At 44.1% G+C, this 13,296-nt stretch overlaps 1 protein-coding gene across 3 annotated transcripts in view; it reads right to left on the bottom strand.

Annotated features, from left to right (window-relative positions):
* Positions 1 to 13,296, bottom strand: part of PRPSAP2 (phosphoribosyl pyrophosphate synthetase-associated protein 2) — a 56,073-nt gene that overhangs the window by 22,840 nt on the left and 19,937 nt on the right. The window lies entirely within an intron of this gene.

Genomic DNA, 13,296 nt, shown 5'->3' with positions numbered 1-13,296 from the left:
AGCCTCCGCCTCCGGATCAAGTGATTTCTCCTGTCTCAGCCTCCCGTGTGTGCCACCATGCCTGGCTAATTTTGTATTTTTAGTAGAGACGGGGTTTCATCTCATGTTGGCCAGGCTGGTCTCGAACTCCTGACCTCAGGTAATCCGCCGGCCTTGGTCTCCCAAAGTGCTGGGATTACAGGCGTAAGCCACTGTGCTGTGTCTTCATTTTCATTTGGTTCTAAATACTTTGTAATTTCACTTTTGACTTCTTCTTTGACCTATGGGTTATCTAAAAGTATGTTATTTAGTTACTAAATATTCAGGACATTTCCAAAGATACTTCTGTTATTAGAATTATTCTTAATTCCAGTGTGGTCAGAGAATATATTTTGTATGGCTTGCATAATTTTAAATTTGGGGCTTATTTTATGGCTCACAAGAATATGATCTTTGTAAGTGTTTACACTAAAAAAGAACATACATTCTGCTCTCCCTGAATGGTGTGCTACGACTGTCAGTCAGATCCAGCAAGTTGATAGGGTTGTTCAAGTCTCCCGCATCCTTAATGATTTTCAGTCTTCTTATTCTATCAATTACTAAGAGAAGAATAATGGAATCACTGACTATCATTATGGATATATCTATTTCTCCTTGCAGTTATCAGTTTTTGCTTCATATGCTTTGAAGTGCTGTCATTTAGTTTATAAATGTTTAGAACTGTTTTGTCCTCTTGAAGAACTGACCCCTTTATCATAAGGAAAAGACCTTCAACTGTGGCAAAATTATTTTCTCTGATTTGTCTGATATTAATACAGCCACTCCAGCTTTTTTTTTTTTTTTTTAAAGAACTAATGTTATCACAGTATATTATTTTTCCATCTTTTTACTTTTAACCTATTCCCTCCTCCTTGCCACCTTATACTTTATCTCATTAGGTCCCTGGCCACAGAGCATCCCTCACTGGACCTGATTCCTGGGGGCCATGCTGAGTCTTACTCTTTCTTCCATCCTCAACACCTAATGCATGGTAAATGTTCAAGTGTTTAAGAATCCAACAAGTTCTCACAGTCTTGGCTTACCAGCACCAAAAATTCAAAGCAAGTTCTTATCTAACTGCTCACAAGAATTACTAAAAACAAACAAAAATCAGGAGTTATACTGAATCCCACTAGTACTATCTATACTAGATACAGCCAAGGCATTTACATGACATGTGAAGAGCAGGGCACTAGAAAATACTAAATACTATTAGTATGTAGACTCTTATGAGCTGTTAGAAATTTCACATCAACCAGGTTTCCTGTATGCACTACACAACTAAGGAAAGCTTTGCTACAGTGTTAGCAATTATTTAAAAAAATTTAAATTTGGCTGGGCACGGCAGCTCACGCCTGTAATCCCAGCACTTTGGGAGGCTGAGGCGGGCAGATCACTTAGGACAAAGAGTTCAAGACCAGCCTGGCCAATATGGTGAAACCCCATCTCTACTGAAAAATGAATGAACAAACAAAAAATTCATGCTTAAATCATTCTATTTTTCAAGATACTTTTTGAAGCTGGGTGATGGCTCACACCTGTAATCCCAGCACTTCGAGATAAAGGCAGGAGAATGGCTTGAGCCCAGGGGTTTGAGACCAGCCTGGGCAACACAGGGAGACCTCGACTCTATAAAAATAAAAAAAAATTAGCTGGCCTGGGCACAGTGACTCACGTCTGTAATCCCAGCACTTTGGGAGGCCGAGGTGGACGGATCGCAAGGTCAAGAGAGCGAGACCATCTTGGCCGACATGGTGAAACTCCATCTCTTACTAAAAATAAAAAAATTAGCTGGGTGTGGTGACACGCGCCTATAGTCCCAGCTACTCGGGAGGCTGAGGCAGGAGAATCGCTTGAACCCGGGAGGCAGAGGTTGCAGTAAGCAGATACTGGATTGCACCACCACACTCCAGCCTGGGGGACAGAGCAAGGCTCCGTCTCAAAAAAAAAAAAAAAAAATCAGCTGGGTATGGTAGTGCATGCCTGTGGTTGGGCGCTGAGGTGGGAGAAACGCTTGGGCCCAGAAGGTCAAGGCTGCAGTGAGCTATAATTGCACCACTGCACTCCTGCCTGGGCAACAGAGAAAGACCCTGTCTCAACTAAACAAACAATCTCAGACACACATAAGTAAACATTTATTGGTCTGGTCCTATCTATAAGGAATTTAATTTATATTTCCAAGGAAAAGATGATAAACCTTCAAGGGAGCAGGACTGTTCAGGTCAAAAACAGCAAAGTCAGCAAAATATATTTATCTATGTGTGTGTGTGTAAGACAGAATATTTGTCCTTAGGGAAAAGAGGGAGCATCATAAACAGGGAATATTTTAATAACATTTGATAAATATCCCAAGATTTAAGATTTAGTATTCACATAACTTTGAATTCGTCCTTACAAAAAAAATCAAAATCGTTTTTAAAAAATTATCAAGAGAGTGGCCAGGAGCAGTGGCTCACGCCTGTAATCACAACACTTTGGGAGGCCAAGGCCTGACCTCACCTGAGGTTGGGAGTTCGGGGCCAGCCAGACCAACATGGAGAAACCCCGTCTCTACTAAAAACACAAAAAAATTAGCCGGGTGTGGTGGCACATGCCTGTAATCCCAGCTACTCGGGAGGCTGAGGAGGGAGAATCACTTGAACCCAAGAGGTGGAGGTTGTGGTGAGCTGAGATTGTGCCATCAGCAGCCTGGACAACAAGAGCAAAACTCCGTCTCAAAAAAAAAAAAAAAATTCTCAAGAGAAAAAAATTTCAGACAGAACAATGGGGCAGAGTCTTCAAAAGAGTTGGCATCACATAGATTATTAGTTCCTCCCTGAAATTCAAGATTGGCTTTGCAGACAAAATTGGTGCCAAATAACTGACCTGTTAGTTATCCTCTAAGGAAGTCTTTTCCATCTGGGATCTGTGGAGGTTTGCCAGTTCCTAGAATAATATTTCAATTCTACCAACCTCTAGAAAACACAATGTCCTTAAGATAAATAAAATCATGGCCGGGTATGGTGGCTCACACTTGTAATCCCAGCACCCTGGGAGGCCAAGGCGGGTGGATCACCTGAGGTCAGGAGTTTGAGACCAGCCTGGTCAACATGGTGAAACCCTGTCTCTACTAAAAATACAAAAAAATTAGCCAGGCATGGTGGCAGGCACCTGTAATCTCAGCTAATCGGGAGGCTAAGGCAGGAGAATTGCTAGAACCCGGGAGGTGAAGGTTGCAGTGAGCCGAGATCGTGCCATTGCACTCCAGCCCAGGCGACAACAGCAAGACTCTCTCAAAAAAAATAAATAAGTAAAATAAAAAATAAACAAAATCATTACCTGCACAGCAATGAGAGTTTCTGGATACTCCATAAAACTTAATCAGATACTTTGCATTCCCCTCTGATTCAAAAATGAATCAGGATGGTTTCTGATGTGTCATTTTGTTTCATGCACTGACAGTCACAGAGGAATTCTAAAGCAACTTGATCCTGATTGTACGATAATGAGTTAATTTACATCGTGGGTGAGAAAGAACAAGACACAGGGCCTCAGCTATCCTTTTGTTTCCTATTCACTCAGTTATTCTGAGAAAACAATTTCAAACAACTTATTCAAACAAGTTCTGTTCCTTACAAAAGCATCACTTTCTCAGATGATCCCTTCTAGTCAAAACAACTGCTCATTGTCAAATAACACCAAAACAATAGCTCTGCACTTAGACAGACCACTTCATCAATAACTTCAGGATTCTAAAGCCACTAGCCACTAAACATGGTGGCTCATGCCTATAATCTCAACACTCTGTTTGGGAGGTCGAGGCGGGCAGATCACTTGAGGTCAGGAGTTCGAGACGAGCCTTACCAATATGGTGAAACCCCATCTCTACCAAAACTACAAAAATTAGCTGGGCATGGTGGCGCACATCTGTAATCTCAGCTATTTAGGAGGCTGAGGTAGGAGAATCGCTTGAATCCAGGAGGCGGAGGTTGTAGTGAGCTGAGATCGCACCACTGCACTCCAGCTTGAGAGACAGAGGGAGACCCTGTCTCAAAAAATAAATAAATAAACCACCACCATTCTACATAATGGTACTTAATTTATAAAGTCCTTCAGTAAGTTCTTTGATGCTTATTAACCCTGTAAGATAAGCCAAGCAGGTGTTTTCCCCAGGAAACTGAGGCTTGGAGAGAGAGCCTTGATCAAGGTTCTCACAAAGACTGGCTAAGGCACAAGTGGAAGCTCATGTCTTGGACTGCTAATTTAATACCTTCCTGACTGATAAAAGTCAGCCCCAGTCTGACTTCTAAATTGATTACAGCTATTTTCTAAAGTTAGCTGCCAAATGAAAAACTTGGAGGGGGGAACTAGAAATAATCAGATCAAAATTCGCATGTGGCTGAGCCAGAAACTGCCATCTTCTGCTCGAAGTCTGGGTGAATGTGTTTATCAGGACATCAGAATACAAGAAAATCACCACCACATAGCTATGGGATACGAGACAGCCAGAACTGACTTTACTGTGTCGATGCCATGTCGACAGAGCTCTTGCTCACAATACCTTTTTACTTTTTATTTTTTATTTATTTTTTGTTGTTGTTGTTTTGATATGGGGTCTGGCTGTCACCCAGGCTGGAGTGCAGAGGTGTGATCTCACCTCACTGCAACCTCCACCTACCAGGCTCTAGTGATCCTCCCACCTCAGCCTCCTGAGTAGCTGGGACTACAGGCACATGCCACCACACCCAGCTAATTTTTGTAATTTTGGTAGAGACGGGGTTTCACCATGTTGCCCAGACTGTTCCTAAACTCCTGGGCTCAAATGATCTTCCAACCTCAGCTTCCCAAAGTGCTGGGATTACAGGCGTGAGCCACCAAGCCTGGCCCACTCACAATACCTTAAACTCACAGACTAAAATCCTAAGCCTTGACTGTGTCATTTTACTACCTGTTCCATACAAAAACTGAGCCTTTTGTAGCACTCATCTCCATACTAAAACATTCATTCATTCATTCATTCATTCATTCATTTATTTGATGGAGTTTCGCTCCTGTTGCCCAGGTTGGAGTGCAATGGCACACGATCTGGGCTTCACCGCAACCTCCACCTCCCAGGTTCAAGCGATTCTCCTGACCTCAGGAGATCCACGCACCTCGGCCTCCCAAAGTACTGGGATTACAGGCGTGAGCCACCGCGCCCGGCCTCTAAAACATTCATTTAATGTAGTATGATCTATGTGGATTCGATTACTGAAACTGGGAAAAAAAGAGACTGGCTCTTTTGTTCCAATCTACCCAACTGACCCACCAGTCAAAGAGCACATGAGGGCAGTCTGCAAGTGCCATGGGAACACAGTCATGCCTGCACTGGTCACCACCACATCCACAATGGCTGGCACAGCATCACTCAAATATGTACTCAGTAAAGATTGAGTGGAGAGGGGCAAGTCAATTTCTTTTTTTTTTTTTTTGGGACGGAGTTTTGCTCTTGTCACCCAGGCTGGAGTACAATGGCACCATCTTGACTGACTGCAACCTCTGCCTCCCAGGTTCAAGCAATTCTCCTGCCTCAGCCTCCCAAGTAGCTGGGAACAGGCGTGCACCACCATGCCTGGCTAATTTTGTATTTTTAGTAGAGACAGGGCTTCACTATGTTGGTCAGGCTGGTCTTAAACTCCCGACTTCAGGTGATCCACCCGCCTCGGCCTCCCAAAGTGCTGGGATTATAGGCGTGACACGGCACCTGGCCCAGTTTCCATCATATTTGGCCAACACTCAAGTCCCCTAATCACTTTTACAGAAAACATTCTTGGAAGTAAATAGTTGCACAACCACCTTCAAGGAAACATTTGGCGGAACTACCTTGGAAAAGTTCCTTCATCTCTGTGGGTCTGTTTCCTCATCTGTGAGAGATTATAACTGCTGATTTCCAAGGTTGCAAAGATCAAATAACATAGCATAGATAAAAAACATCTGATGCTACACATGCACTCCTACAGGGCATCCTCCTAGGCCTCACCAGCCCCAGCACAATAGGTTCTCAATAAACAACTGAACAGATGAATGACAAACATCACTGACAAAAGCCGAAGAAACCGAGCAAAAGGCTACCACATCCATCCCCATGTGAACACATGGGTGACAGAAGTAAACTGAGGACTCTAGAGGTTACTAAAAGTCCACCCAGATGGGAAAGTCAACCGAAAATTCATCATATTCTTCTGGTATTCAGTGGGAAAGAAAAAACAAATGTATCAAGGCCAGACGCCATGACTCATGCCTGTAATCCCAGAACTTCAAGAGGCCAAGGCAGAAGGATTACTTGTACCCTAGAGTTAGAGACCAGACCTGGCAACATAGGGAGATCCCATTGCTACAAAAATAAAGAAAAAAATAGCTGGGCATGGTGGCACATGCCTGCAGTCCTGGCTACTCAGGAGGCTAAGGTAGGAGGATCTCTTGAGCCCAGGAGATGGAGTGAGCCGTGGTTGTACCACTGCACTCTAGCCTGGATGACAGAGCAAGACCCTGTCTCAAGGAAAAAAAAGTATCAAAACATATCGTTGTCACTTCCACTTCCACTAGGGTGGATTATTATACTCCTTCTACTACCCACAACTAAAACCCCTGGATGTTACATACAAACAAAAATGAGAAGACTCTGGCCAGGCACGGTGGCTCACACCTGCAATCCTAGCACTTCGGGAGGCCGAGATGGGTGGATCATGAGGTCAGGAGATAGAGACCATCCTGGCTAACATGGTGAAACCGTCTCTACTAAAAATGCAAAAAATCAGCCAGGCGTGGTGGCGGATGCCTGTAGTCCCAGCTACTCAGGAGGCTGAGGCAGAAGAATGGCGTGAACCCGGGAGGCGGAGTTTGCAGTGAGCCAAGATCACACCACTGCACTCCAGCCTGGGCGACAGAGCGAGATTCCGTCTCAAAAAAAAAATAATAATAAATGAGAAGACTCTAAAAGGTAGAGAGAAGGCAGACTAGCAAGGGACCTCAGGACCTGAGGAACGTCATGGTGGTGGCTTCCTTGGGCATTCTTTTTGCCTTATTATTCCAGATTTGTAGCTGGAGAAGCAGCGACCCAAAAATGCCAGTGGGCAAAGACAAAAAAAGCTCCAACAAACGTCAGCTCTCCCTAGTCAAAGGACTAAGAAAAGGGCAACCTAGTGAGTGAGAAAATATTTAGACAATAACTGCCTTACTCCAGCCACACAGGCAGGAAAGCTGCAGCCCTTGTTTCCACCACATTTTCGCTGCATGAGTAAAGGCTGAGTGGTGAGCCTGTACTTCCTGGCTTGCCAGGCTATAATGAGGCACCCCAAACCTGATGGGGTGCTTTCACAGAAGGCCAAATAGGGAGCTGGGACTTTCACCCTCACTCAGCAGTAAGAAGCAACTGCCAGAGTCAGTGGAGAGTGAAATCTGGACTTCTACCCCCAACCCAGCAGTAAAGAAGCGCCCCTCCCCTCTCCATTGCAGTGGTATCAGAGGCAGCCTGGTGGAGTCAGGAATTTCACTATCACCCAATGAGAATGATGCTATTTTTCCTTGGCGTCAGTGGAGGAAATGGAGGGAGCACTTCCACCCATGGGTAACAAGGACCACCTTACGTGGTACACACAGGCCCTGTGGGGAATCTAGACTTCTACCCTTACCTAGCAGAAACGACCCCCGGCACCACCACTTTCCCTGCCAGAGTCCTGAGAAGCCAGCAAAATCAGAAGGCCTAAATGATACCCAGAATCTCACACATGATATCCAAAAGTCCAGATTCCAATCAGAAACCACTCGCCACACTAAAGACCAGTGAAATCTCAATACGAATGAAAAAAGACAATTAACAGATGCGAACACCAAGTGACAGACATGCTGAAACTGTGTAACAAAGATTTTAGAGCAGCCATCAGAAAAGTGCTACCAGCAGCAATTAAGAGCATGTGTGGAATAAAAAACAAGAAGTCTAAATAAAGAAAGTATTGACAAAAAAATAGAAGGTATAAAAAAAGACCCAAGGCCAGGCATAGTGTCTCATGACTAATCCCAGCACATTGGGAGGCTGAGGCAGGCAGATCACTTGAGGCCAGGAGTTTGAAACCAGCCTGGCCAACATGGCAAAATCCCGTCTCTACTAAAAATACAAAATTAGCAGCCAGGTGCGGTGACTCGCGCCTGTAATCCCAGCACTTTGGGAGGCTGAGGCAGGAGAATCACTTGAACCCAGGAGGCAGAGGTTGCAGTGAGCCGAGATCACGCCACTGAATTCCAGCCTGGAGGACAGAGCGATACTTCATCTCAAAAAAAAAAAAAAAATTAGCCTGGCATGGTGGCAGACGCCTGTAATCCCAGCTCCTCAGGAGGCTGAGGCATAAGGATCACTTGAACCCAGGGAGTGGAGGTTGTAGTGAGCCGTGATAACACTACTACATTCCAGCCTGGGCAAAAGAGCCAGACTCTGTCTCAAAAAAAAGAACCAAAAACTAATTTTAGAACTTAAAAAATACAATAACCAAATTAAAAAGCTCAGTTGGGCTGGGGGCAGTGGCTCACACCTGTAATTCCAACACTTTAGAGAAGCTGAGGTGGGCAGATCACTTGAGCTCAGGAGTTCAAGACCAGCCTGGGCAACTTGGTAAAACTCCCGTCTCTACCAAAAATACAAAAAAGAAATTCGCCAGACATGGTGGCATGCGCCTGTAGTCCCAGCTACTCAGGAGGCTGATGTGGGAGGATTGCTTGAGCCCGGGAGGCAGAGGTTGAAGTGAGCTGTGATCACACCACTACACTCCAGCCTGGGCAAGAGACCCTGTCTCAAAAAAAAAAAATAAATAACTCAGTTGGATATACTCAATAGCAGAATGGAAGTTACAGTGAAAATAGTAATGGAGGCCAAGGAAACGATCAGTGAACTGGAAGGTAGACAACAGAAATTAGCCAGTTTGGACAACAGAGACAAGAATGACTGAGGCAGGGCATGGTGGCATGTGCCTGCAGTCTCAGCTACTCTGGAGGCTAAGGTGTGAGAATCACTTGAGCCCAGGGGTTCAAGACCAGCCTGAGTAACATAGTGAGACCCTCTAAAAAATAAAAATATAAAAGACTAGAAAATAAAAAAAAAACAGAATCCCATGGACCTGTAATAAAAGATCAGCTGGGCGCAATGGCTCACACCTGTAATCTCAGAACTTTGGGAGGCCAAGGTGGGTGGATCACCTGAGGTCGGAAGTTCAAGACCAGCCTGACCAACATAGTGAAACCTCATCTCTACTAAATATACAAAATTAGCTGGGCGTGGTGGTGCATGCCTATAATCCCAGCTACTTGGAAGGCTGAGGCAGGAGAATCACTTGAACCTGGGAGGCAGAGGTTGTGGTGAGCCGAGATCACGCCATTGCACTCCAGCCTGGGCAACAACAGTGAAACTCCATCTCAAAAAAAAAGATCTGACATTTATGTCATAAAGTCCCAGAAAAAGAGAACAACAGTAGGACTAAAAAAGTACTCAAAAAGACAATGGCTAAAAACTTCCCAAATTGGTCAGAGACATAAACCCACAGCTTCAAGAAGTCCAGCAAACACCAAACAGGATAAACCCAAAGCAATCTCAAGACATATCATGATTAAACTTTTGAAAACTAAAGACAAAAAATCTTGAAAAACAATTCAGATGACAACCAACTTCTCATTAGAACATAGTGACCAGAAGAAAGTGACACACAAACTTTTCAGGTGCTGAGAGAAAAGAACTGTTACTCCAGAATCCTATACCCAGCAATAATATCCTTCAAGAACGAAAAAGAACTCTAGACATTCTCAAATGAAGGAAAACCAGCAAACTGTATTACCAACAGAACCATATGGAAAAGAGGCAAAAGGAGGTACTCTAAACAGAAAGGAAACAATAAACGAAACTTTGGAATATCAGGAAGGAAGAAGGAACCAAAAATACTTGTAAATATAATAAGCTTTCCTTCATTTCTTGACTTTTCTAAATTATGTTTGATGTTTAAAACCAAAACTTCTGGCTGGGCGCGGTGGCTCATGCCTGTAATCCCAGCACTTTGGGAGGCCGAGGTGGGCAGATCGTGAGATCAAGAGATGGAGACCATCCTGGCCAACACAGTGAAACCCCATCTCTACTAAAAATACAAAAATTAGCTGGGCGTGGTGGCACTCACCTGTAGTCCCAGCTACTCAGGAGGCTGAGGCAGGAGAATTACTTGAACCTGGGAGGTAGAGGTTACCGTGAGCTAAAGGCGAAAATTCTAACAGCCTGATACTGCTATAAATGTATGTATAGGAAATATTTAAGACAAATATATTAAAAACAGGGAGAATAAAGAGACAGAGAGAGAGAGGTATGGCTTCTATATTTCACTCAAACTGATAAAATGACATCAGTATATTGTAATATGTTTTGTATATGTAATAAAATACTTAGAACAACCATTAAAACAGCTATATAAGGAGATATTCAAAACACTATAGAGGGCCGGACATGGTGGCTCACGCCTGTAATCCCAGCATTTTGGGAGGCTGAGGCAGGCAGATCACCTGAGGTTAGGAGTTCCAGACCAGCCTGGCCAACACGGTGAAAACTCCATCTCTACTAAGAATACAAAAATTAGCTGGGTGTGATGATGGGAGCCTGTAATCCCAGCTACTCAGGAGGCTGAGACAGAAGAATCGCTTAAACCTGGGAAGTGGAGGTTGCAGTGAGCCAAGATGGCATCATTGCACTCCAGCCTGGGTGACAAGTATAAAAATCTGTCTCAAAAACAAAAACAAAAACAAAACAAAAACAAACAAAAAAACACTATAGAGAAGCACCACTCTAGAATGGCAGAATAAGGACCCTAAAAAATCTGCTCCTCCATGAAAGAAACAAAAACTCTAAAAAAATTTGCAAAAAATAACTTTTACATAACTATGGAAGTTAACCAACGGCTTGCAACAATCTGACGAGTGTTTAAGAAAAACAGCTGAATCTTGTTAAAGAGCAAACTTTGGGCTGGGCATGCTGGTTCACGACTATTATCCCAACACTTTGGGAGGCTAAGATGGGCAGATCACTTGAGGCCAGGAGTTGGAGACCAGCCTGGGCAATATAGTGAAACCCCATCTCCACAAAAAACACAAAAATTAGCCAGGCATGGTGCTGCATGCCTGTGGTCTCAGCTACCTGGGAGGCTGAGGTGGGAGGATCACCTGAGCCCAGGAAGTCGAGGCTGCAGTAAACCATAATCATGCCACTGCACTCCAGTCTGGGCATCAGAGTGAGACCCTGTCGCAAAAAAAAAAAAAAAAAAGAAAAGAAACTTTGTGTGTTTTAACTTGCCTATTCCCATGCCTCTCTCTCCAGTTGTGTGAAAGACAAAAATTGGAAACCTCATAAACATGGTGGCCATGAGAAACCAGAAGACTAGCAACCACTGGTGGGAAAAGAACAGGTTTGCAGTTTCTGAAGAAACCCATTCTCAGATAACCGTCACTATTATGCCTATCTGGCAGCTCGTTGAGACTCAGGGCTGGAGAATATGACCAGACTTAGAGCTCACTCTGTGTGAACAGTCGTATCTTCAGAGTAGATGAACAATCAACAGCAACTGTTCAACACTGCAGCGGCCTGAAGTGACAATGCCAGTTGAGTAAAACAAGGGGCTAGACAAAAAAAAAAAAAAAAAGGAAAATCTAGGGAATGAGATGGCCATATGGGCCTTGAAAAGCTTATTCCTGCATGTAAAAAACATGCGCTTACCCAGAAAGGACCTGAAAAGCCCCTAACCTTGAACCTTGGCTGACCTCAAGGCACTGTGCAACCAGAAAGTAAAGGCTAAGGCAGAGTTGTAAGCTGCTGGGAGAATTCAAGACATGCACAAACACACACACAGACCTTGAAGAAAGTGGGAGATTTATTGCTTCAAGGCATTTCAGGAAATCTCTGTCCAGTCATTAGCTGGCCAGTAAGCTAACCAACCAGAGACTTCAGTGGCTGAATGCTACAAAGAATACAGTCTTTACAGAACTGGCACAGGATAGCCAGTAAACAAATGTATCACAGAAACAACAGCAACAACAAACACTGAGAATTGGTGGAGGTAGAATCTGATGCTCAGATTTTTCACATTATAATTTAAAATGTTGTTTTTAACTAAAATGTACAAGGCATGCAGACAAAAAGGAAAATATGGGCCAGGCATGGTGGCTCACACTTTTAATTCTAGAACTTTGGGAGGCCAAGGCAGGAGAATTGCTTGAGGCCAGGAGTTTTGAGACCAGTCCAGAAACACAGCAAGATCTTGTTTCTGTATTCTTTTTTAAAGTAAGAAGTTTTCGGCCGGGCGCGGTGGCTCACTCCTGTAATCCCAGCACTTTGGGAGGCCGAGGCGGGCAGATCACGAGGTCAGGAGATCGAGACCACCCTGGCCAACACTGTGAAATCTCATCTCTACTAAAAATACAAAAACTTAGCCAGGTGTGGTGGTGGGCGCCTGTAGTCCCAGCTACTCGGGAAGCTGAGGCAGGAGAATGGCGTGAACCTGGGAGACGGAGCTTGCAGTGAGCCGAGATCGCGCCACTGCACTCCAGCCTGGGCGACACAGCGAGACTCCGTCTCAAAAAAAAAAAAAAAAAAGAAAGAAAGAAGTTTTGGCCAGGCACGGCGGCTCACACCTGTAATCCCAGCACTTTGGGAGGCCAAGATGGGTGGATCACCTGAGGTCAGGAGTTTGAGACTGGCCCAGCCAAAATGATGAAACCCTGTCTCTACTAAAAATACAAAAATTAGCTGGGTGTGGTGGCACATTCCTGTAATCCCAGCTACTCAGGAGGTTGAGGCAGGAGAATCGCTGGAACCCGGAAGGCTGAGGTCACAGTGAGCTGAGATCACGCCACTGCACTCCAGCCTGGGCAACAGAGAAAGAGTCTGTCATAAAATAAAAATAAAAATTAAATTAAAATAATAAAGTAAGAAGTTTTTTAAAAATTAAAAGAAAAGAAAAACATGGCCCATACACAGGAAAAAAGCAGTCAACAGAAACAATCTCTGAAAAAGCCCAATGTCAGAATAACGAGACAGAATAAATTAGCTATCATAAATATGCTCACAGCACTAAAAAAAACAATGTCTAAAAAATTAAGCGATACCCGGCCGGGCGCGGTGGCTCAAGCCTGTAATCCCAGCACTTTGGGAGGCCAAGGTGGGTGGATCACGAGGTCAGGAGATCGAGACCATCCTGGCTAACACGGTGAAACCCCATCTCTACTAAAAAATACAAAAAAACTAGC

The sequence above is a fragment of the Mandrillus leucophaeus genome, unplaced genomic scaffold, assembly GCF_000951045.1.
Source record: "Mandrillus leucophaeus isolate KB7577 unplaced genomic scaffold, Mleu.le_1.0 Scaffold1372, whole genome shotgun sequence".
In the NCBI taxonomy this organism is placed as follows: domain Eukaryota; kingdom Metazoa; phylum Chordata; class Mammalia; order Primates; family Cercopithecidae; genus Mandrillus; species Mandrillus leucophaeus.
This window is presented reverse-complemented; position numbering and strand designations above follow the sequence as displayed.